A 27046-nucleotide genomic window follows, 5' to 3' on the forward strand; every position below is an offset into this window, starting at 1 on the left:
CACCTGCAGAAACGCTGGTTTCATAATAAATTTTGTTAAAGAATTTTTTTTCAAAAGACCTTTAGAGAGGAGTATTCAGTGTATTGATGGGTTGATGATAATTTCCAGAAAAATTATTCAAAACTTGAACATTACTAAGAGAGACTACTGGGTATTCTTTCAGAGAAGTCCAGACCGCTTTATTTTCCATTGACTAGATCTTACTACGATTCTAGTCTTACTATTAGAATATATATATACACTATCTATATAAGCATGCTATATACATTCATAATGCATATACATATATAATGCATATATATATCTCCCTTGTATATATATATATATATAAATGTGACTTTTTCATAAATTAAGTTTTCTGCTGATGTCATGTCAGCAATTTAGGAAGCTGATTTATATTTAACTTAAAGGAAGTGGAAAAATACTACTTTCCAATGATATAAAGACACAATATGATAATTAGGGACACTTCATAATAGAATATGGAATATTTGCAAAGATAAGTGACACTAGAGAAGAAAGAGGCTGTCTAATGACAAAAGGTTAATATAAGCATTGAATCAGGAATCATAAGACCATAGTTCTTGACCTTACCCTGCTGGTAGTTAAACTACCTAAACAGAAATTATCTTAAGCTCTCCAGGTCTCTATTTCCACTTGAATAAAAAAAGAAAATTTGATGTAGTAGTTTCTTCAGTATTTTCAATGTATGAAGTTTTATGTTTCTATATAAAGTAATGACAAATATGCAAGCACTATTGCTACCAAGCTGATAATTCTGGATGAATTCAGATTACACAGTCAAAAAGATTTAGTGTTTATTAATACCATTTTCAAACAGTAAGGAAATACAAAATAATCTTGAAAGGAAAATGTGACATTTCTTTGAACTCTACAATACAAGTTGATATTATTCTATCCTATTCAAGTTAAGTTTTTTTGAAAAATTTATGAGGCTTATTATAGAAATAGAAAATCATCACTACCAGATTGTCTCCTATGTGAAGGGCCACTATTCACATTTGATGAACAGAATGAAACATCTAAGGGCATTAGAAAAAATAGTTAAATTATTAATTTAATGAATTGTAATATTTTGTGGTTGGTAATCTAAAAGAGAAAATTCAATTAAACACAAGTTGTGCCCATACTTGTCTGTGGGAGGAAATATCAAAGTAACTATACAGTAGTGAGTTGAAGTTTAGAGAGGAATACAGATTCTGTGAACGTGCTTTATGATAATATAAATAAGTAATGTATTACAAAAGGATGGTGTTGAATAATATCATAAATCAAAAGAAATGTTAAAGGTAACTACAAATAAATGTTTTATTATCATCACCGGGCAAGACATGAAAATAGCAAGGTGCTAACTAAGTCTTGAAATATAACTCAAAGAAATGTTACTCAGATAAATATATACCTATCTATAAGGGCTTACTGTACATTAAAACTGGATTCATTGCTACTGGTAAAAATGAATTTGACCTACCCAATGACATTAAATTCCACAGATACCAAATATATTGGTAAGTTTTGTTTCTTCCCCCTTTCTGCTAGTGGTAAACTTTTCCAAGAGTTTATTGCACAGATGAGAAAAAAATAAAAACAGTCTTCATTAATCCTGTTGTCACTTTTCTCACAAATTTCTTCTTATGTATAGAAAGCAAAAGTGTTGCTATATCATTTGTGGTCGCTACTGAGCTGAAGTTTAGTTTTTATATGTTCCTATTAGAGATTCATGGATCAGCTAAAAATAACAAATAATAAATAAATGAGATACTATTTTAAAAAACATAAATCATTTCTGATTGGTCCTTGCAGGTAACAGGAGAAAAAAAAGATTCTTTAATAGTTGTCATCATCATTTCTAGCCAGTGGAATTGCTGTATGTTGTTGACCCTTCCACCACACCAAGAGGTTATGTAGAGGTTGCTTCTGGCTATTGGCAGAGTTCATGTCTCACTAATTAGGTTGAAGCTGCACTCTGCAGAGATTATGCTGTGTGAAAATGGAGTGGATTGACTCTTTTCCATACTTTTAAAAGAAAACCTATATATTTGGGGAAAAGGAAAAAAGAGCAGAAAATGCCAGCTAAAAATTAAAGCTATTATGAGATAATTTGTCTATAAAGTTTATGAAATTTTGAGTAAATTTCTTGCAGTATGTTAAAAATGAGTGGAGCATCTCTGGTTACAGATAAGAAACTAAATACCCCAAGAACTGAACACCTAATCAGTAACTAATAGCAATGTGATAGGCTGCAGGTGTAACTCAGAATTCTTTTGGCTACACAAGTACTTTGAATCAATGTGAAGATGGTAAGTGTTATGAAGCTTCCCAGAAAACTGACACATCTTCTGATTTATTCAGTGAGTCAGTGATAGTTTCATTCAATAAAATAATAAATATAATACATTTACTGACAGTTTTTTAAAGATCAGTTATTGTATTAGGATTTGCAGATACAAAGTAAATAACTCACAGCCCTACCCTCAGTTTTTAGTTTTGCAAAATACAAGCTGTTCTATTTGCATATGATATTTTTCTTAATTCATTCAATTAGATTGCATCATCTCCATATATTTAAATCCGCAAGTTCATCTTTCTGAGAAAATTAGGAAAAACATTTTTCTTATAATTGGTGACTAAAAATTATCTTTCTTATCTAAAATATTATCTTGTTTGTGTCTTCTTAGCTTAATAAAAGTCAATATAAGTGAATATTTTCTACACTATTGGACAATACTAATTATTAATTACCATAGTGAGTTATAAATTGTATTTATATATTTGTTTAATGAAGTGTCTGCTATATATGTCAACAAGAACGAAGAAAAATTAAGGAGTGTAATATCCAGAGTAACTGGAAGTTTAAAGAGATATAAATTAAGGGAAACATCCCTTATAAAAAAAAGTAGTAGTAAAGTACATATGCTAATATGCTTTTTATTAATTTTTTGAAAGCATGGATTAAAGGAGAACATAAAATGAATTAAAACGTGATTATATTTTTGATGTTAGTGAATAGGCCATACAGCCAAATATAGCACTTGGGCTCACACAGGTGAAAAATACTCAAATCAAGATTCCTACCACTAAAAGCCTACCTTTGCCTGTGTAGGTAAAAGTAAATTGAAATTTGCCATGTTACTAGAGATCCGATGGAACATCCATTGACTGATACCGATCTTGAGGTCCAACTACTCGTTAGCACTCCAGGAAATTGATTGAATTCAGACTCTTCAGTCTTAAACTTGTCTTTTAGATCCTTGTCATTAGTCTCTTCTGGTCAGTTTAATAGAACATGAGTCCAAGATAAGAGGTTCACTGAATAACGTGGTTGGTAATACTGTCTTGTGTCTCTCAATTCTATTGTTCCCCACCCCCCCAGTCAACTTTAATGCTATCTTGGAGATTAATTTTCATAATATAGCAAATGAAATAGACAACATAGAATAATGCAGAAAGAATTTCTCAAAATGAATATTAAAACACATGGGGACATTTTATTGTTTAAACTGGAATGAGAATTTATTTGAAGTAAAGCATATTAACGTTAAATTACGAATATAAAACCCACTGTTCTCCATTTTTGAGAAAATATTCTAATTTTACATTAGTCACTCTTTAATTATTTTTAAAGAATTAAACTAGAAAAACAGTGCACCAGAGTCCCTAACCTTTGATATAATATCTAAAATACATTAAGCTTTAACATTTGTTCTTTTAAGTAACTAATATCATTGGGCAAATAGGCCAAAAATTTTCTATGTGTATCTAGTAATACTTATACGTCAGTTAACAAAACACAAAAGGAAGAAATAATTGTGTGAAAGAAATCAATACTAAACAAAAGCAGAACTTTAAGTAAAAATTTAGATTATTTTATCATGCAATGTATATAATCTCAATTTTCTTTTTAAATACAATGTCAAAAAAGTGAAAAGAAAAATATATTAATGCATTGAAATGTAAGGGAATGATAAGCATTCTAATGTTGCAAATTCATAAAGAGATGACTAAGATTGATCAATTTACTTTTCACGCTAAGATGGTGTTAATATGCATAATGTATCTTTATATATTAGTGTATATATATCGATCTGTCTATTAATAGATCTGAAAGATAATGGATGCCTGTTTGGATGATAAAGTCATGTGAAGAAAACCTAAGTCTTCTCATCCCTAACAGTGTGCTCACGAGTATACTGGGGATGCTAAATTTCATCTTTTTTTTTCTACTTAACAAAATGACTTGGAGCTTTTTTCCCCATAGCTGCTTACAGAAATACATCATATTTTAAATCACTGTAGTATATTTTACAGAAAATGTAATACACAGGCACAACAAAAACGACTTTCCAAAAAGAAGTCTCTCCTTTTTCAGATGACTAGTTAACCTCCCAGATAAATCACTAATGCTCTGTGTGTAAATACACATACACACACACACACACACACACACACACACACAAATGTGCTTTATAGCAGCACAATATAGTGGAATATTCCACTTGACAATACAATAATTTATTTAACCAAAAGTCTATCCTTACTATTTTAATTCTTTGTAGCCATTTGCTCTTACAAAAAAAGAAACACCATAGTATATATCTATATACTATTTTTATATCCATACCATTTATATTTGTGTACACATTTGCATAGGTGTGAGAATGGTTTTTCAAATAAATTGTAAAGACTACAACAGATAGAGAGAAAAGATATATGAATTTTAAATTGTAATATATATTTCCAAAACGTCCTCCGAAGAAGCTTTCTCAATTTTATGGTTGGCAACAATATATGAGAATTGTTTCCCCAAACGGTTGCCATAATGATATATTTTCAATATTTAACTTCAACATCAATTTGATGAGAAAAAAATATTTATTTTTTTCATTTGTTTAGTTTTAAGTAAAGCTGAATCTGCATGTTAAATGTGAGTTTTTATTTTACTGTTATCTATGTATTTATAGCTTTGTTAATATTTAATTCAATTACTTGTGCCTTAAAAATTCTTTTACATTAGAATAATTAGTTTTTTGTCTATTATATTACTTTGCTCCAGTATGTCTTTTATCTCCAATGATTTCCCAGTATTTTTCTCAATTTACTTTTCATTTAGACAAAGATACATTTTAATTGCATATTAAAAATTATTTTACTTTTTGGTTAAATTTTTTTCAAGGTAGAATTATCTTTGTTTCTTAGAACATAGAGGCAGTGACAGCATGTTGGAGATTTAGATCTTCATGAATTCTTTTCAGATTTTAGGTTATAGAGTCTTCATTAATTCAACCAGGGAAATAGAAAAACAGAGGAAGTTGCTGCCCTGATTGTACTCACTTTCTTTTTTTTTTTTTAATTACTATACTTTAAATTCTGGGGTACATGTGCAAAACGTGCAGGTTTGTTACATAAGTATACACGTGCCATGGTTGTTTGCTGCACCCATCAACCCGTCACCTACATTAGGTATTTCTTCTAATGCTATCCATCCCCTAGCACCCCCACCCCCAGACAGGGTCTGGTGTGTGATGTTCCCCTCCCTGTGTCCATGTGTTCTCATTGTTCAACTCCCACTTATGAGTGAGAACACGCAGTGTTTGGTTTTCTGTTCCTGTGTTAGTTTGCTGAGAATGATGGTTTCCAGTTTCATCCATGTCCCTGCAATGGACATGAATTCATCCTTTTTTATGGCTGCATAGTATTCTATAATGTATATATGCCACATTTTCTTTATCTAGTCTATCATTGATGGACATTTGGGTTGGTTCCAAGTTTTTGCTATTGCAAATAGTGCCACAATAAACATACATATGCATGTGTCTTTATAGTACAATGATTTATAATCCTTTGGGTATATATCCAGTAATGGCATTGCTGGGTCAAATGGTATTTCTAGTTCTAGATCCTTGAGGAATTGCCACACTGTCTTCCACAATGGTTGAACTAGTTTACACTCCCACCAACAGTGTAAAGGTGTTCCTATTTCTCCACATCCTCTCCAGCATCTGTTGTTTCCTAACTTTTAATGATCACCATTCTAACTGGCATGAGATGGTATCTCATTGTGATTTTGATTTGCATTTTTCTAATGACCAGTGATGATGAGCTTTTTTTCATATGTTTGTTGGCTACATAAATGTCTTCTTTTGAGAAGTGTCTATTCATCTCCTTCGCCCGCTTTTTGATGGGGTTGTTTTTTTTTTTTCTTGTAAATTTAAGTTCTTTGTAGATTCTGGATATTAGCTCTTTCTCAGGTGGATAGGTTGCCTGTTCACTCTGATGATAGTTTCTTTTGCTGTGCAGAAGCTCTTTAGTTTAACTAGATCCTATTTGTCAATTTTGGCTTTTGTTGCCATTGCTTTTGGTGTTTTAGACATGAAGTCTTTACCCATGCCTATATACTGAATGGTATTGCCTAGGTTTTCTTCTAGGATTTTTATGGTTTTAGGTCTTATGTTTAGTGTTTAATCCATCTTGAGTTAATTTTTGTATCAGGTGTAAGGAAGGGGTCCAGTTTCAGTTTTCTGCATATGGCTAACCAGTTTTCCCAACACCATTTATAAATTAGCGAATCCTTTCTCCATTGCTTTTTTTTGTCAGGTTTGTCAAAGATCAGATGGTTGCAGATGTATGGTGTTATTTCGGAGGCTTCTGTTCTGTTCCTTGGTCTATATATCTGTTTTGGTACCAGTACCATGCTGTTTTGTTTACTGTATCCGTGTTGTATAGTTTGAAGTCAGGTAGTATGATGCTTCCAGCTTTGTTTTTTTTGCTTAGGGTGGTCTTGGCTATGCGGGCTCTTTTTTTGGTTTCATATGAAGTTTAAAGTAGCTTTTTCTAATTCTGTGAAGAAAGTCAATGATAGCTTAATGGGGATAGCATTGAATCTATAAATTACTTTGGACAGTGTGGCCATTTTTACGATATTGATCCCTCCTATTCATGAGCATGGAATGTTTTTCCATTTATTTATGTTCTCTTTTATTTCCTTGAGCAGTGGTTTGTAGTTCTCCTTGAAGAGGTCCTTCACATTCTTTGTAAGTTGTTTAAAGTCTTACTCAGTTAAATTTTATGGACTAATTGCCTATGATATACATTTTCAATTTCTTTTTTTAGAAATAGTTTACGTACAATCTTTGCAGAACATGTTTGTGTATATTGGGATGAGGTAGATACACCACATATTTTTTTCCAGCTGATTTATTAAAGAATCCTGTGAAACTCTGGTAGTATAAGATTCAGTCTCCTTCAGAATCCTTTCTTACCTTTGTCCATTTTATTTTATTGCCATTGACAACTTTTTGTTCTTACCATGAGTTGGGAACAATAATGTCTTCTGGTGTCATCAATGACACAGTTTCTATTTTGATTTCTCATTCCCATTGTTTTTATTAATTTAAAAGAGGAAATAATGCAGAGAGAATTTTACTCTGGTTTCTCAGTCTGAAGGTTAACAAAGATATTGGTTTTGTTACCTAACTTTTTGTGGATTTGCATACAGAATTACAAAGAAATTTTTCCATCATTTATTTAAAGCAACATTTATTGCTTTGTTATTTAGAGAAAATGTAAAGTCTTACTATTTGTGCATTCCAGACCTATTATGATAAGCACCATTAAAGGTAACAGAAATTGTGTGCTGCTTAGAGACCAGTCAGAAAAGAATCCCTATATGCAAGCAAAAGAGAGCAGTCTGGGATGACTGGAGTTCTTTTTATGTAATCACTTTAAATAAGTTTCAGACCAGGAATCTCAACAGGAAATATCTGGAGGAGGTAGAATCTGCATCAAATTGTTCAGTTACCTAAAAGTTCCTTATGAGATAGGCCTCTTTTCAACTGAATAATATTTTAAAATACTTAATGAACTGGAGCATTCTAAATGTGAAGTTGTTTGGAAGAGGATAAGTGAAGTCAGTACCCACACTGAAGGATGTGCTTAAAATAGCTAGATTTCCCATAGCAGCGCAGTAGATAATTGACACCTTCTCCCTTCCTTTTTTTCTCTTTCTTTTTTTTCTAAAGTGTAGATTTGGCAGAACTGCAAGCTAAAATTTGAATTGTGAATACTGTTTATGAAGTGTTCCAAGTCCCTAAAAAATTAAAAACCTCATGGTTTCCAGTTTTAAAATATGATTAATGTCTGTGAGATATATCCACAATATTATCATCACAACATTATAACTTTGAAACAACAATGGAGAAATAATTTAATAAATTATTGTATATTCTTATGGTTGAGTGTTATGGGTCATTACATATACTATTTATCAAGAACTCTTATTATTACACGGGATAAAGCCACTGATATAATACACAGAAGGAAAAGAGTTAAAAATAACATGTATTGTTTGAACTAGCAATGTAAAATTATACTCACAGATATTTGGAATAAACACTTATACACAAAATATCAACTAAATGAAGACAATGAACTATGAAAAACAATGTTTAATAGAAATTTGGAAAACACACATCAATAACCTGTGAAATAGTTTGGCCTCACCTCTCATATAATTATTCTTTCAACAAACCTACATAAAAATATTTCATAATATCCCCTCTCAAGCCGTCATGACAGGTCCTCTTTTTCTCCTAAATCACTTTCACCTTGAAGGTCTAAGTGTGTTTTTCATTTAAGAGAACAGGATACAATGACAATTTTTCTTTCTGGAAAAAAAGGATCTGAATAAATAACATTTTTGTAAAAACCACAGAGATATCTACAGGTTTCATAGCACCTTCTCTTAAACAAGTCCCTGATTATTATGTTTTGGGTCATCCCACAAACACCATGTAGCTTGGTGTTTGTCCCTGTCTGCCAGTTCTGCTGAAGATCTCTGTTAACTGTGCATCTGGTCTTGGAGATGTCATTGCCCATGACTGGAATGCCTGTGTCTATGAAGACAGTGATATTGGTGTATTACTCAAGTGAATTATCATTTTGGTTCTGAATTGAGTTGTATTCTACTCAGTGAGACACAAGAAGAACCTCCTTCTTCTTGTGTACACACACACATGTACACAAACATAAAGAATATTTATTTTTAAAATATCTACTTTTTACTTTTCTTGGGGGTTCAATACCAGCTTAAAGGATCAAGTGAAGGACAAAAGACCTCCCATATAATTTATTCCTTTCTTGTTCCTTTTTCTCTTCTGCTCACCTTCATTACCTACAATAATTCAATATTACCAAATCCTAATTTCCTTCTTCACCTGAACTTACTAAATATATTCTTTCATGCATGCAACAGGAGACCTACCTACTGATAGAACCCTTGAGTGCTGGAGTATATTTGTGCAGGCAAGGACACCTATGTGGAAGGAAGTAGTGATGGAGTGATTTTCTATCTAATGCAGGATCAAAATGACGAGACTACCTTGTTATACTACAGGCCATTCTGATAAACCCATGGGAATAGACACAGTAATTGACATCCACAGTAATTGACAGTAATTGATGAAGGAAAATCTGTGGGACAGATTGATCATTTGCATGGAGTAAAAATATATTTACTATGTTATATTACAAGTTATATCTGGGATAGGGATTAAAGCAGGGTGGAAAATATCATTTGTAGGCACCGTTTCAGATTCAAGTTTTACCAAAAAACAAACATCTGTTTGCTTAATCAAGAGACACTAATTAGTTATAATGGACGGATATTAAGGTTGATTTAAAAATTTTCAATGAGTTAAGTAACCTAAAGGATTGTCTGCAAGACTCATTTTGTTAACAATAATTAACACTGTATTGTGCTTTTATGCTTTTAGTTCATTAAATTACCTTTGGGGACTAGGGTAAACATAAAATTCACTTATTATTTTATTGGTCTCAACATAGCTGGCAAAAAAAAAACCTAGATGTGTCTCTGAGATATGGCATTTAAGACTTCATCTTAAAAATTCTTACCTGTAAGATTATAAATCATTCTGCTATAAAGACACATGCACACTTATGTTTATTGCAGCACTGTTCACAATAGCAAAGACTTGGAACCAACCCAGATGCCCATCAATGATAGACTAGATGAAGAAAATGTGTCACATATACACCATCGAATACTATGCAGCCATAAAAAATGATGAGTTCATGTCCATTGCACGAACATAGATGAAGCTGGAAACCATCATTCTCAGCAAACTAACACAGGAACAGAAAACCAAACACCACGTGTTCTCACTCATAAGTGGTAGTTGAACAATGAGAACACATGGACACAGGGAGGGAAACATCACATACCAGGGCCTGTCAGGGGTTGGGAGCTAGGGTAGGGATAACATTAGGAGAAATACCTAATGTAGGTGATGGGTTGATGGGTGCAGCAAACCACCAAGGCACATGTATACCTATGTAACAAACCTGCATGTTCTGCACAGGTACCACAGAACTTAAAGTATAATAAAGAAAAAAATTATTCCATGTTCAAAAGCACCTTTTTTTCTTTCAGTTTTTATAGAAGTCTGACACAAACATCCGTGCTTTCTTTTTTACTGCCTGGAGAAGGCAAATACCATTGACAAAATCCTTGCCTATTTACACTTACTCTCATGTGTTATTTTCGTTATTGCTTTCAAGGTGAACCTGATCAAGAGATTAATAAGTCCTTGTGAATATGTGAAAGAACAATTGTAATCGTTTTCCTCCCAGGAAAGGAGTCCCTCAATTCAAGTATGATTTACTTTCTGTTTGTGGCAATAGCTGTAGGAATGCATTGTACAGGTATTAACATGCATTAAGGCATAAATCACAGAAATACAGGGACAGAGAGAGAGAAAGGAAAGGTTGCTATTTTAGGCAAACATGGGAGCTTTGTATGCTGGTTGTGAAACCTGCCCTGTCAGGATTAGCAGAGCTAATTCTGTCAAGGCTCAGTGAAGTTTGACACGACTGCATTCACAAGAAAGCTGCAAAGGTCGTATTATGCACTGTGTACCTTTGGGGAGCTTAACAGAACCAATTTGGACCAATTCTGTCAAAAGAACATCTAAGTAACCTAGAAGAATAAGCCTTTGAAAAGAAGTTTATGAGGCTTGGGAACGGGAAGCAGGAGAGGGCTATATGTCAAACTATTTTTCTCCCTGAGTCAAAATTGGGTATCACTACTTTTGAAAAGCTTTGCCACTCACAAGAAAAGAATGCTAAACAGAAGCATGAACGTAGAGATAGAAAAAAAAAAAAGCCATCAGGGCTTTTAGAGTGGTTTTTGCCAAATTTACAACTGAAACTTTACAGCTTTTCTGAGGCCCAGGGAATTACTGGGCTCTATAGGAATAAAGGGAGAACACTTCTGCTCACTCATTTAGAAATCTGTATTGTTTGCAAGAGAAGAGTAACCTCAGCCTCTGATGACTGCAGTCGGAATGGCCTGCACCAGAGATGAAATAAAACTCATGGAAATAAACATAGACATGATTCTTACCCAGAAATATAGATAATTTCAACAGCTGATCATGGTATAAGTTATTTTTCTACTCTACCCTTGAATGAATAGGATATAAAAATAAGCTTTTCTTAGCCAGTGTGCTAACTTTTCCAATGAGATAAATGAGGTTTACTAAGTTATTGCAAGTAGTAATAAATTATAACATTTGTTTAAAACTCTATTGAGCAAAGCTTCCTGATGTTACTGAAGAGTAAAGCTTTGAAGAGCAAAGCTTCCTGATGTTACAATATCAGACATAATTAAGAGGGCATGGATAGTCACTCTCTTTCTCCTCCTGCTGGAATCAATACAAGTATACCTTTTTCTTCTTAATAGCAACAAATTCCGATTTTATATTTTTGGTGACTTGGCAACAATTTGGATTCTGAAGAGACTGGAAATAAATTTGTAAGTGTCTTGTTTCTCAGCATAGGATTATCTACTTTGACATGGGATAAAAAAATAACCGTTTGAATAATTAAACACATTCATTTGGCATAGTAACTGGAAAAAATTACTCTTTAAATTTTGGCACTAAGAGCCTCTTGTTCATTTAAAATCTATGCTGAATTATGAAGTGTTTTTGATCAGTTCTTTGTTATACCAGGCGTAATAAGTACTAGTCTTTCGAATTTCATGGACCAACATACTGTCGAAGATGTCACTATTGTGTCTTTGGTATTACTTGCCTCTGGATAAAATGTGATTCTCTGTGTTCTGCTCTTTTCTGTCTTTGGCTCATGTGGCAGCTGGTTTTGCTTTCTCTTCATTAAGTTTTCTAAGCATCAACACGTTCATGGTTCTTCTCATTTTCAAGTTAGTTCTCATTCTTGTATGACCTTTCATTAACTTTTGGAAGCTTGTGAGTTGTTGTTTTTTTATTTTATTTTATTTTATTTTTGAGACGGAGTCTCGCTCTTTCACCCCGGCTGGAGTGCAGTGACACGATCTCGGTTCACCGCAAGCTCCGCCTCCCAGGTTCACGCCATTCTCCTGCCTCAGCCTCCCGAGTAGCTGGGACTACAGGCGCCCGCCACCATGCCCGGCTAATTTTTTGTATTTTTAGTAGAGACGTGTTTCACCGTGTTAGCCAGGATGGTCTCGATCTCCTGACCTCGTGATCCGCCTGCCTCGGCCTCCCAAAGTACTGATATTACAGGCGTGAGCCACCGCGCCCGGCACTTGTGAGTTCTAATAATCCCAGCATACAAGGCACACTTTTCTGTCAGTCTGTGATCTATTTGCTATTACCGGATGGAAAGATGCCAGGGGCTTTTAGTTCTGTAGGTGACCAGCAAGAATTAAGTTTTTCTTTCTCCTCCCTTCAGAAATCTATGTAAAAATAAGTTCAAATTATACAAAGCACAATTATTCCTACATTTCCAAGTTTCTTTTTACGAAACACTCAGTTAATCAGAATGATGAAATCACACCACTTCATCTACACTTTAAACTTAACAGGCAAAATTGTGTGACTTGACTTAAAATTTTAATGGCAGAAATCTTCCTTAGTAAAGTTCGTTGGTCTCTTGAGAAGAGTCATTCTAATGATAAAAAGAAAAGGATGACTTGAGTGACTGAATATAAAGTGATATGCTAAATAATAATTTAAGAGTGATAACAGGGATATCCTAATGGAAACTGTTGGAACATAGTGGCCAACAAAACATGCTGGCTATTCTATTAAGGTTATAATTGATTTTGGATGTGCTGTGTTTAGCTGGGTTTTAATTCAGGCTCTTCAGCTTGCTATATGGGTTGCATTAGGCTCATTTCTTATCCTTACTAAGTTTCATCTTCTCCTCTATAAACTAGGATTAATAGTAGTGTCCACCCCAAAAGTTGTTAGTTGTCAATTAGTGATAAAAAACATGATCCACACAAAATGGACACAACTGAAAAAGTCACTCAGGAACTCATCAGCAACTGGATACATATATCAGAACTCATCTATTTCCTCTCAGAAAAATGCGTAGATCGATGAGTGTCACTAACTACTGAAATAACTACTCTGATGATAATATCCACAGATAATCTCTTCTATTGGTGCTTCTCAACTTTAAATCACTTTGGGAGCTTTATACAAATCATCATACCCAGGTACGAACCATCCTGAGAAATTCCGACTGATCTGGGTCATAACCCACATAATTTAAATGTCAGCTAAATCTGAGAATCTTAAAATCTTTGTACAAAGACTTATTCTCCTGGTCCTATTATATAAAAATTATTATTAATTTTAAAAAGCATGTAACCTACTAAATGAATCAAACCAAAGTGTCTAAAGCTGCATCTTAGTTCTGTGTGATTAAAACTGATGGCATATGCTCTTTTGAAACCTCATGGGAACAATAATATAAGGCTTGTTTTGTAACAAAAAACAAGTCTTATGCAACCGATAAGCATATGAAAAAAAGATATACATTACTGATCATTAGAGAAACGCAAATCAAAACCGTAATGAGATACCATCTCACATCAGTCAGGATGGCTATTATTAGAAAGGCAAAAAATATGATGCTGGGAAGGTTATGGAGAGAAACGAATGCTATACACTGTTGATGGGAGTGTAAATTAGTTCAACCATTGTGGAAGACAGTGTGGCAATTCCTCGAAGACCTAAAGAGAGAAATACCATTCGACCCAGCAATCCCATTACTGGGATATACAGGAATATATATTGTTATATTATAAAGACACATGCACACGTATTTTCATTGGAGCTCTAACCACAAACGTATGTTCATTGCAGCTCTAACCACAATAGTAAAGATGTGAAATCAACCCAAATGCCCATCAAAGATAGACTAGGTAAAGAAAATGTGGTACATGTATGTACACCATGGAACACTATGCAGCCATAAGAAAGAATGAGATTTTGTTCTTTGCAAGGACATGGATGGAGCTGGAAGCCATTACCTTTAGCAAACTAATGCAGGAATAGAAAACCAAATACCACATATTCTCACTTATAAGTGGGAGCTAAATGATGAGAACATGTGGACACATAGAAGAGAACAACACACACTGGAGCCTATCAGATGGTGAAAGGTGGGAGGAGGGAGAGGATCAGGAAAAACAATTAATGGGTATTAGGCTCAATACCTGGGTGATGAAATAATCTGTACAACAAATCCCCATGAAACACAAACATGTTTGCTACATATTTACCCATGTAACAAGCTTACATATCCTGTACATGTACCCCTCAACTTAAAAGAAAGTTTAAAAAGACCTTTCATGCTTTTTTTTTTTAAAAAAAAAAGTTTGTTTGTTTCTTTGTAAGTTTAGTGGGAATGAAACATGAGACAAAAATGCTGCTTTCCTGTTGCCTTTCAGATTGCTGGAAGTCTGTCCTTCATACCTGAGGAAAGTTATGTGAAGAGCCTTTTGAGATAAAAAGAGGAAACAGAAGACTTGAGCAATACTATAAATCAACAAGATTTAACTTATAAAGAGCATTCCACCCAACAACAGCAGAATACATACTTTCCCAATGTGTATTAAACATTCTTCAGGATAGGACACATGAAGATTATCAAACAAGTCTCAACAAAATTTTATAGTTTGAAACCATAAGAAATGTCTTCTCTAACCCCAAGAAATAAAGCTAGAAATGAATAACAGAAGGAAAACTGGAAAATTCTTAAATATTCAGAAATTAAACAACACAGTTTAAACAACTAGTGGGTGAGATAACAAATTGCAAAAGAAACTAGAAAATGTTTAGAGATAAAAAACCTCAAAACAAACCAGATTTATGGGATGTAGGATATGTGGTACTCAGATAAATATTTATGGCTGTAAATGCCTATATTAAAAAGAAGATCTCAATTAAATAACTTAACCTGCACCTTGAATAAATAGTTTTTTAAAAAGGGCAAAGTAAACTCAAGGCTAGCAGGACAGAAATAATCACAATTAGAGTGAAGATATTAATACATAAAATAAAAAATACAAGAAAAAGAAAGAGATTTAAGAAAAAAAATTGTTTATTTGACAAAATCAACAAGATTCACAAATCCTTTAGCTAAAGTGACTAAAAAAAGGGGAGAGGGAGAGAAGACTCAAACTGTTCAAATCATAAAGTGGAGACAATACTACTGACCATACAGAAATAAGAAAAAAATAAGAGATTATTATGAGAGATTTTATACCAAAAGACAGGCAACATAGATGAAATGGTCAAATTCTTAGAAACATGAAATATGTCATTATTAACTCAAGAAGAAATAGGAAATCTCAAAAGAACTATAACAAATAAAGAGATTAAGTCAGTGAATTTAAAACTTTAACAAAGAAAAACCCAGGACCAGATGGTTTCATTGGTGAATTATACCAAACAAATACTTCCAAAAAACCAAATAGGAAAGTATACTTCCTAACTCATTCCTAACAGTTATAAGCCAGTATTACTTTGATTCCAAAGCCAAGGAAATTACAAGAAAAGAAAACAAAAGGCCTATATTGTATAAGAATATAGGTATAAAAATCCTCAGCAAAGGACTAGCAAACTGAATCTATCAGCATATTAGATTATACACTATGACCAAGTGGGATTTATTCCAGAGATGCAACAGAGGCCAAATAAATACAAATCAATAAATGTGATACATCATAGTAATAGAATAAAGGGGAAAACACATGGTCACCTCAACTGATGTAAAAAAATGTGTTTGACATGTTTTCATGGAAAAACACTCAACAAACAAAGAACACAGGGAATTTCCAGAACCTGAAAAAGGGAATGTATTAAAAAAACCACAACGAACATAATACTCAAAGGTTCAACTTGGAATGATTTCCCCTAAGATGATGAATAAGACAAAGATGTCCATCCTCTCCACATATATTCATCATTTTCCTGGAATTTCATAGAATTTACTGGCTATAGTAAGCAGACTAGAAAAGGAAAGGGCATCCAATCTGGAATAGTTGTGAAATTATCTCTGTTCACAAATATAACATGATAGTATATGTAGAAAATCCTAAATAATCCACAAAAATCTAACAGAGCAAATAAATATTACATGGCCTAGTTGTGAATATCAATTACACAGTAACAATACTGTAAATACCAAATGCTGATCTAGCGGCAATTATACAATTAAAACACAATGGCAAGGATAAGGATTTCAGAATTGGGATACCTGAACTGGGGAGAAGAACAAGAGATAAATTCTTATGTTCTATAACAAGAAAGCCATAAATAATGCCTAAAACTTGAAAAGAAAAAAAATAGCCATACAAACATAGTATTTGGAGTCCTGTTACTGAATATCAAAAAAAATGAGCTGAGAGAATTGTGAATATTCTTACTGGGAAAGCAGCAAGGCAGGGTCAAGATGGGTGCTAGGGAGTGCTCTTGATCTTCAAGTTCATAAGAATAATAGATTCCTTAAATTATGCACATGTAATAATTCAATTAAAAACAACCTGAAAAATAATATGATAAGACAAATATACAAGGGCTAGAGCACTGTCACAGGAAAAAAAGAATGGGGCAAAATAGTTACATGAAAACAAAACAGATCATTGATTGCATTTGGATCATGAATAATGACATTCTTCAGAGCAAGTATCAAGAAACGTGAACCTCAAGGCTTATCTTTTTAAGAAAATAATTGTGATTTTCAATGGCGTATTCTTTTAAAAACATACAGCTATTTTATCTAGAAGTGAAACAAAAATAAGTGTGGCAGAAAAAAGAAATGCCTGAAATGGAACAAAATGATGAGAAAAATACCTTTCGAGCTTTCATAAAGAGAGATGGACTGCAGTATGCTTGTCACTTTCTATACTTGTGACAAATTGTTAAAAGTCATAGGATATTTGGGGGAGGGAAATCAAACTGAATTATATATAATTAGATTTTTATACATGCCAGGTTAGATGCATTAAAATATTAACATTCTCATATGTGTATGTATGTGTCATGTACAATTCTGAGGAAAGGTACCACCTGCACTATAATCCTGAAGGAAATCATCATCTTCTCTTGCCATAGTATTTCAATCACTTGCTAACAAGGATCACCATTGTAAACCTTGCCCAGCTTTAATTTAATCTCAAGAGTGCATAGAAGACAAATCACCAGTCTGTGCTAAAATATAACCTTTGGGCCTCCACTGATGACCCCATATATGATTGCAGCCCTTCTGTATTTATTCGACTCTTTTGTTCCTTTCCTGATTTATTTCTCTGCTACACACTCATCATTAATACAAACATAAAACAAGTGACTAATTAAGACATAATATTTGTAATATCAAATTATTTTAGTTAATAATGTCAATGGTATTGTAATTTTCTATTGTTTTGACTTTTGAAATAAATTATTTCATGGTTTAGCACTAAATTATTCATTTAGTTTTTCCACTGAATTCTTCCCTAATATAAATCATTCAATTAAGAATTATTCTAGTTGACCTTGTGTGTTTCAATATGTTGGAAATTAAATATAGACATTTATGTAAATTGTTATTAAAATGAAAGAATGAGTCAGAATGTAAAAGCATTTCTATGACATTTTATTTTCATTTTCAAAGAATTCAGTAGTGATGTAGCACAGAGAAATTCTAAAAATCATCCAAAAAATGATACAGGCAACCATATTATCCATCCAAAAATAATTCATGTTAGCACTTCCAAAATGTTTCAGATTGGATTGCACTAATATCTCATGAGATCTCTGTATTTTAGTTTTTTCATCTCTAAAACATGAGCATTGAAAATCATTTTTAGTTTTACTTCGAACTTAGCCTGTTTCCAACTCTAATATTTTATATTCCAGTAAATCAATTGTACTTTATTTCATGAAATTACCAAAATTCCAAGTGCCATTCTCCCCTTTGTCTACTTTCCAGCTACACCAGATTTCTTTTCTCATTATATTCTCCTCCCTCTCTCTTTTCCCATTGTCTCTGTGGAGGAGACATATTTTCCCTTCCATTGTTCTTTTTGGAAACCCTCTAAGTCAGACTCATTGCAAGAACCCCTCCTCCCGAATGCCCACCTAACTTCCAATAAAACTTACATTCTTTTGCCTCTCTTTTTACTAGGCTAAGCTTGACAAATTCAAAGAAAATGGCTGTTTTGCCTTTCCTAATCCTCTACACAGTAGCACACAAATACCATATGTTCTCACTTGTAAGTGGGAGTTAAATAATATGTACACGTGGAAATAGAGTGTGGAATAATAGACATTGATGACTGGGAGCGTTGGGAGGGTGGAGGAAGGGTCAAGGATGATAAATTATTTGATAGATACAATGTACACTATTCAAGTGACATTGATAACTACAAGCCCAGACTTTACCACTATGCAATATATCGATGTAAGAAAACTGCACTTGTGTTTCTTAAATTTATACAAGCAAAAAATAGTTTTCACATCTGTGAACAAAAAATATAAATACTTAAAAAATTATTACACTAAAATACAAACATGGAAAAGTCAATATCAATTATAGGTTTTAAAAAGAGACACATTAATAACCCATTGGGTGAAATACAAGCAGCCATTGCATTTAAAATTAAAAATATTGTGTAGCAATAAAGAGTATTTATTATTAAGTAACAATGGAGGAAACATTATATTGATATAATCTGATCATATAGGTGTCCAATTAAAAATTTTTAAAATCACCTGATTGCCCAAAAAGTAAAAGCTAAATTTCTGCTCCCAGGCTGTCTTTCCAGCATCATTTTTCACCACACGAACACTGCACATATGCTCTTCCAGACTAACACCGGGCACCTATACAGGTTAACATTTCTCTACTTTTGAATATCTTGTTTTCTCTTGTTCTGATGTGATTCCCAAATTTCAATTTCTACATATCTATTGACTAACTTTTAAGATTAAAGAGTTTCAGTTTCTGAGTTGTTTCACTTAAGATAATTGCCTCCAGTTCCATCCATGTTGTTATAAAATACAAGATTTTGACATTGACAAGAGGTAGCCAAATGACTAGGCAGATAAGGGTGGGTCCTTGGTGAAATCCCACCTTCAAGCCCAAAAACAGCCTGAAGGCTGACAGACCAGACTTCTGGTCCTAGATGAAACCCACAACCCAGACAGAGAACTTCTATTCCTGTTTGCCCACCCTTTCCTGATTGATACTTTCTGAAAAAAACCTTTTGAACAATCAAATGTTGCCTTTTCCAATAGTACCTACAGCCTGCCCCTCCCCCATTCTGAGCTCATAAAAGCCCAAGACTCAGCCACATTGAGGGGACTCTCCCACTTTCAGGTAGGGGGACCATTTCCACATCCCATCTCTGCTAAAAGCTGTTTTATCACTCAATAAAATTCCCCACTTTGCTCACTTTTTGATTTTCAGCATATCTTTATACTTCTTGGGCATGGAACAAGAACTCGGGAACCCGTGAGCAAGCCAGACTCAGCCCATGATGGCCAAGTGCGCAGGCCGTCTCCTGCAGCATGTAGTGTGGCTGAGTGAGTCCCAGGTGGGGGACACTGGCCGGAGGTCTCCAGCTTGCAAAGTGACAAAGAAAAAAATCCTGTGTCATTTTAGGGTCTTGCCCAGGATACCTGAGGGGGGCACTTTTTCCTGACACTTCTTGCCCTCAGATTTTCTATTGAAGGCAGATGAAGCACCAAATTTCTGACTAGCCAGTTGAAAAAGAATACACAACTATAGAGGATGGGGTGTGACCCTGCTATCTCTCTCTCTCTCTCTCTCTCTCTTTCTCTCTCTCTCTGTCTCTCTCAGATGAAAGGAATGTTGGCTTCATTTCCCTTCATGGAGGTCTAGCCATTGTGTGAGACCAGAATAAGATCCTGGGGCAACTGATGGGATCTGGCTGAGGCCACACCGTGGTGTTGCCAGAAGGTCCCTGAACTGGTTCCATCCCCACCGCCCATTAGGGCATCAACCAAGACCCTCAGACTTTTCTATGATATGTTTCCTTATGTCTTTCATGGTTTGAAATGGCTCCTATCTCTTTTTTTAATAATGTTAAAGGTATTGCTGCAAACAGCTCATTCTGGGTAGAATGAGCATTCAGCCCAACCATCAGATAATGCAATTCAGAACAATGTGGTTTCTATCTGGCATGGAGGGTACAGTGATTAAGAGTTTTTCTCCTGTTGGAGGAACCCATTTGCATAAAGTAAGAGGAGGCATTTTCCCTGCCCTGCACTTAAGCTGTTTTATTTTCTTTTCTCCACATGTGAGGAGTTAACATAGCCATGTGAACACAGAGAGCTTTTCTATGCAAGAGTTTTGTTTTTTTTTTTTTAATTTCCTTTTGAAAGGCATCTTATTAGGCCAGGACCCCAGTTCACCAGTTCACTAGACTCCCTAACTTAATGAGTCCTTGCACCTTTCAGAGGTACCCCTTTGTCCCAAACTCAATTCCAAGCTTTGGATTGAAGCCTTAGAAAAAAAAAAGAAAAGAAAAAACTGGATCTGAGGGATCCAGAGGCAGATGACCATGGAAGTCAAGGGGCACAGTGCAGATGAGCATGACTAATTCTTGCTGATTACCACCCCAAAACCATTTCATGGACAGAGGTCATGCTAGCATCCAATGGCACAGATGAGACTACCAATAGCGGGGAGGATAGGCAATGTATAGGTGAGTGGGGATAATTCCTACCCTCTAGACCCTCTAGACCTCCCTGTTTCACATGGATGAAGGCCACATTGGCACCCATTGACAGCAACCAGCCAAGGTCACCAGGCCTCTGGGATATAAACAGGGAAGAAAGAAAGAAAATGCATTTTCTTTCTCTCTCGTGTACCCCAGATATTCACTGGGAAGAGAAAGAAGCTAAGGGATGCCTTTTTCCCCTCTTTCCAGATGGGTAACCAGCCATCTTCAGTCTGTAATTCTCTTGAAGGCATCTTGAATCACTGGAACTCCTTTGAAAAAAAAACACCTTTTTTTCTGTTTCCTCCTCTATCCTCTTTTCATAAATGGGTAATTTTATCCCCATACCACAGCACACTTCCCTCGGATGCATCCTCAGAACTGGGAGAAGTTTAATTTCCCCAAACATTAAACTGTTTGGCTTAAAAATGAACTGGGAAGAAATTGTAGATCTAAATGAGCAAATTTATTGAGAAGGGACAACTTTTACACTATGCAAATAACCTATTTGTCTGCTTCCCCTTCACAAGACTCCAGGGTAGATAGGGCTCCATAGCTCAGGGGAGGGAAACCCATAAGTCTGACATGCTGGCAAAAAGGTAAACGTGTTTTTTTTGTTTGTTTGTTTTGTTTTTGTTTTGAGTTTTTACCAGTCAAGAATCCTGCCCTCCCTCTCTCTGTGCAACCTGGTAAAATAAATTATAAAAATCAGTTTGTATCCTCTGTAATGTTTTGATTAATGGAAAAAATGGATTTGTGAGGCTGGCCTGAAGCTGTAGTGAATCTGTTGTACTTTTGCTAAGAATCTGTCCTTCTGTATCCTTCTAACAGAAAGAGGAATACCTTAGGATAAAATGTGGTTCTAGGACTGCATAAGCCTGCTGGTCAAGCCAGTCCAGCAAATTAGTCAGTAACAAACTTTGCTGCAGGTCTTCATCTTGTTTCATGTTCTTGGGAGATTAACCTTGTAACATGGTAGTACTTTGTTTCGGTCTCTGCCATTTTACAACGGCAGTCAGGGTTCAAGCCTGGCTTAGGGGATGAGTACTTTCTGGTTAATATCATTTGCTGGTTCTCTTTCCCTCCATGAACAACTTCTATCTTCTGTTCTTAAATCCTTCTTTTCCTGAGTTACCTATAAAGATTCTAGGTTTTGTAAAAACTGCTTACCACATCTTCGGAAATAGCTCATACACTTGTGGTTAAGTCATAACCTTAGTTGAGGATTGTTGGTTTCACCTGTAAGGTTACTTTCGATCAAGTTCAAAAGCCAGAAATATCAGCCACTCGGCATGGCTAAAGTCAGGTAGTAAGGGATTTAAAAGGATTTTCTTAAAGAGCAGTATGGTTAAAGTCAGCTTAATTAAAAGTGGATATCGAAGTTATAGGTATATTTAAAAGGCCTTTATGTTTTTCTCTTCTTGGATCTCATTTTGCTGGAAAGTTTTTTTTTTTTCAGTCAACTTAATTACTTCTCTTCATTTTGACTCGACACTCTTGATGCATGTGTGAGAGGTCCTAAGATAACTTCCGAGAGCATGGGACTCCTTAAGAAAAACAGAAGATGCCACAGAGCTCGTTTTGGGAAAAATCCTCTGTTTTCCTTATGGAAACCCAGGAATTAAAAGAAGATAGATCCCTCTCAAATTTTGTTTGTGTCTTACAGCTATATCTGCTTATCAGGCCCTAGAAACTGCATGTTTGGATAACCTGTTTTGTGAAGGTCTCCACCATGAGGCCAGTAATGCAGGTAGATGATTGCCAAATGAGAAAATCTTACAACTACTGAATCTTCTTCTGTCTGTGTAGTTTTATATATATTATGTGTGTGATGTTTACATAAAAAAGATCTCTAGTTGGCTTAGAGAAAAATAATCACTTAGATTAAATATTGTAGAAGAAAAAATAAAAGCTGTAATGCCTTGTAGTTCATGTGACTTTAATCTTTGAGAAATAAAAACAGCTTTAAAGATTATTGGTAAAATACAAATGTCTTCAAAATTTAAATCTGTAGTCTAAATTATGCAGGTCAGATACTAGGTTTTCTAAGTGCTTTAAGGTTGCAAACTGCTTCTTTGGCTTTTGAAAATTGTTCAACCCACCTGCTTTACAGTTTGGTAAGGCCTGGGGACATAGAGAATTAACCCTGCCCCTAACTATGCTAGAAGGAGTCAAATCTTAGCTACACATAGGACATAACTACAATAACTTACCAGGTTTTACAATAAAAATGAAAATTGCTAAGAGTTACCATTATAACATGTAATTGAGTCTGAAGAAGTTGAGTTGCATGAAAATAGATTTACATGAAAGTTGTGTAAGGAAAGTGAGATGAGTTTTTACTAAAACATTATAAGAAGGCATGGGAATAAAATTTTGCCTAATTTAGAAGGTTAAAGGATTGTTTTAAATTAGATAAGATAAAGCTGAAGGTTTAAGCAAGTTGTGGAAGCTTTTAAAATTTAATCTTGCAAAAGAAATTCTGTGTGTGAACATACTGACTAAATTCAAAAGGGTGTTATATGGTTTTTCCATAAACTGAGCATTGAAATAAAAGCACTACAAGTTTTTCTTAAGGCACTGATCTGTTCTTTAACAAAAATTTCTAAAGTTTATAAAAGGTTACAGGAATCTCACCCCATAGTCAAACTGGTCAGATTGGATAGAATTATCTATAAGGTTTCATTTAAAAAATTGGGGTTGACATTAATAGTAGACTAACGCAAGGGTGAAATTTGGCTTTTCCTCCCTAAAACAAGATTTCCACGTAATAATAAAGGACAATGAAATATTTTTGTTTGCTTTGTATAAAAACTACTAAAAATGGGTGAAGATTAGGGACAAATTGTTTGGAAAGCTGCGTCTTCCCACATAATGGGTAAAGGTTTTTGCCTTTAAAATTTTTTTGAGTCATTATTTTGGCTAAATAAATGACTTATGGTAATCTGGTATTCTATTTCATAATATCAAGTGTTTTAAACTTATAATATATTTAACAGGCTTCCCAAAATCAGACTTCCCCTTCAAAAATGGTCTTTTCTGACCCCCAAATTTTGGATGCTATACAGGGTCCCTGGAACATTCAAAAGAGAGGTGAACAGGATTATTTGACATGTTTAGTTACATGGGATTGCTAAAACAAAAGTGAAGCTTAATCTTTTTCAGGTTATATTCTAGTGAATAATATCAATTTATGTTCCCAAACTGTATGGGATTTCTAAAATTTTAATGTCTGAGTATATGCTATCAATCATAATTAAGGTTATCATGTTAAGTTATTGTAAACCACAGAAATAATCAAATTTCTTTGTCAACTTTTATTTTTTTGATGGTAACTACCCTGGACATTTTGTCATTCACAATTATTGCCTTGCCTTGATTCTTTTCAAAACATGGTTTATAATCAGCTATAGGACTTTGACAGGTACTTTTAAATCCAGGTGTCTGATATCTTTAAAGATTATGACATTGGAATAAAGGAAAAATGTATAGGACTTACGAAGAGCTGAAATTCCCATAAATATCTAGTAGAACAAGAGTTAACTGAATGGTGTGAACAACAGAAAACTGAAGTAATCTTTTGTAACTCTGCTTAAAACATTGCTGATCCTTTTTTTGTTTTCAAGAGTCAGTGGAACTTTCCTTTTGAGCTTTCTACAGCATTTAACAATTGAGTAATGTATACACCTGTGAACAAAATTTGGAGCATGTTTGTTTCTCTGTGCCTGGTTTATCTAGAATTTGGAAGGTATTTGTGAGTATTCTTAACTTATGGCAATATAGTTATTTGAATCAGTGCAATAAGAATCCATTTTCTTCTGCAACAGGACACATTGGAGACTGGTTGTTTTACCGAGGCTTTGACTGGAAGGGTCTGCTCCCCTTTAAAGAATCAGTCTTGACTTGCAGAGCCAATAAAAGTCCCTTGGGAAAACTGGCTTCATACCTTGGCTACACAGTCATTGTACAGGTTTCTTAACTTGTGGTGAGTAAAGAATGTCACTTTCTTACAGCCCCAGGAGCACCATGTTATCTTGGGAATCTCAGAAAGAGAGTAATTTGCCCAACTCATATGTGTTTGGGGGCACAAACCCATGGCTGGGCTTGGTTTTAAAAGGTCTCATCTGAGATTCCTTGTAGAACAGAGTTCCATCAAAGCCAATTTAAAAAGCCTATGTGAAAAATAATTGTTTTTGCTGCACATTATGAGAATGCGCAGGACAAGTATAAGTCTAAAATTTATTTTGCAAACAACACTGTCTTATCATGATTTGCTTTTGACAAAAATGAGAACTTGAGAAAGAATAATTATGTTTCAAAATGTGTACAGTTGTCATTGTTTTTAAGTTAGTTGTTTTTAAGTTTTTGCCTGCATTTTAGACTAAACCTACTTATTTCTGTAAACCAACCAGGAATCTCAAGCTGCAGCTCAAAAGAAACAAAAGGGAGGGGTAATGTAAAAATCTAGATCAATATGCTAATTCTGAGCAATTATCCTGCAAAACCTGCCAGGCGATTGAAGTAAATGGGGTGTCCATAACCCAGAGGTTTCTTCTTTTGGGAAAATAAAACCAAAGAAACTGACAAAAGCCAAGCCTCATGCACATAAGTCTTAGCAGACATAACAGTTATCTGAGAATGTCAGCAGCCCCAGCATTTTAAATCTTTCCTTGCTGCCTTGTTTCATTTTGATACATGTCTTCATGTACCAAACCCAGTTTGTCTCTTCTCACCTTCATGCCATCAAACGCCAAACGGTCATGCAACTGGAGCCTCAAACAATGGCTCCCTTTTACTGGGGACCCTTAGACAGGCTTTTGAGGGAGATCTGACTGCCATTTTTCCAAAGCAGTGCCCCCTGTCAGCAGGAAGCAGTTAAGATTGGTCTTCATCCCTAAACTAATGGCAGTTAGATGTACCTCTTCAGAGGGGGGAAGTGATAGGACAGGAGGCAGCTAAATGCCTAGGTAGTTAGGAATAGGTTCCTGACAAAACCCCATCTTCAAGCCAAAAAAACAGCTTGAAGGCTTGCAGAGCAGACTGGTGGTCACAGATTAAACCTGCAACCCAGAGTGAGAACTTTACTCAATAAACTCCGCAACTTGCTCACTTTTAGATTGTCAGCATATCCTTATTTTTCTTCAGCATGGGACAAGAACTCAGGCACTGGTGCACAAGCCAGACTCAGCCAAGGTGGGACTAATGGGCTGGCTGTCTCCTGCAGCAGGTAGCATGGCTGAGCGAGGCCTAGGCTGGGTGTCACTGGCCAGAGGTCCCAGGCTTGCAAAGTGATCAGGAAGAAAATCCTGCATCCATTTCATTCTTTTTTATGGGTGAATAGTATTACATTGTGTATAATACCTCAAAAAATGTAAGACGCATGCTGCTTTACAACTTGCAATTTTTGACTGGTGAAAGCTCAACATGATGTTATGAATTCTGTTATTAGGAGACAGACATATTATCGTATATTACTAACTTAAGAGCAACAATTTGTGTGAGAGCATTTTTGGAAACTTTATTGGCTTGATGACATTCCTTGTGCTATGAGAATTAAGAAATATCATAGAACAGACTCAGAGGGAGAAAAAAAATTCAGATAACTGAGTTTACTAGATTTAGCAAAAACAAGAAACTAGACACCCAGTTAAATTTGAATTTCAGATAAATCAAAAATATTATTTTTTAGTATAAGAATGATCCACTTATTATTCCACATCTTGATGAAAAAACTGTGCCAATGTGTGTAGCCACCTTAAATTTTGACAGAAAGTGATAGATTATTCCCAATTTTGTTGATTTATGATTATAATGTTTTATATGCATTATTTTTAGTTTGCTTTGTAGTCAGTGTGTAAGTGATGAATAGGTGAAGGAAAGGTGATTCTTAGGTCAGTTAAACTATTCTGTATGATATAATATTGGTGGATACACCTCATTATTTATAGTGGCTTTTCCTGTGGCTTAATTTATGGTCAGTTT

General features: G+C 34.6%; 1 long non-coding RNA gene across 1 annotated transcript in view; it reads right to left on the bottom strand.

The window, feature by feature from the left end:
- LOC129397642 (uncharacterized) overlaps positions 1-27046 on the bottom strand; it is a 714556-nt gene that overhangs the window by 70463 nt on the left and 617047 nt on the right. The window lies entirely within an intron of this gene.

The sequence above is a fragment of the Pan paniscus genome, chromosome 3, assembly GCF_029289425.2.
Source record: "Pan paniscus chromosome 3, NHGRI_mPanPan1-v2.0_pri, whole genome shotgun sequence".
In the NCBI taxonomy this organism is placed as follows: domain Eukaryota; kingdom Metazoa; phylum Chordata; class Mammalia; order Primates; family Hominidae; genus Pan; species Pan paniscus.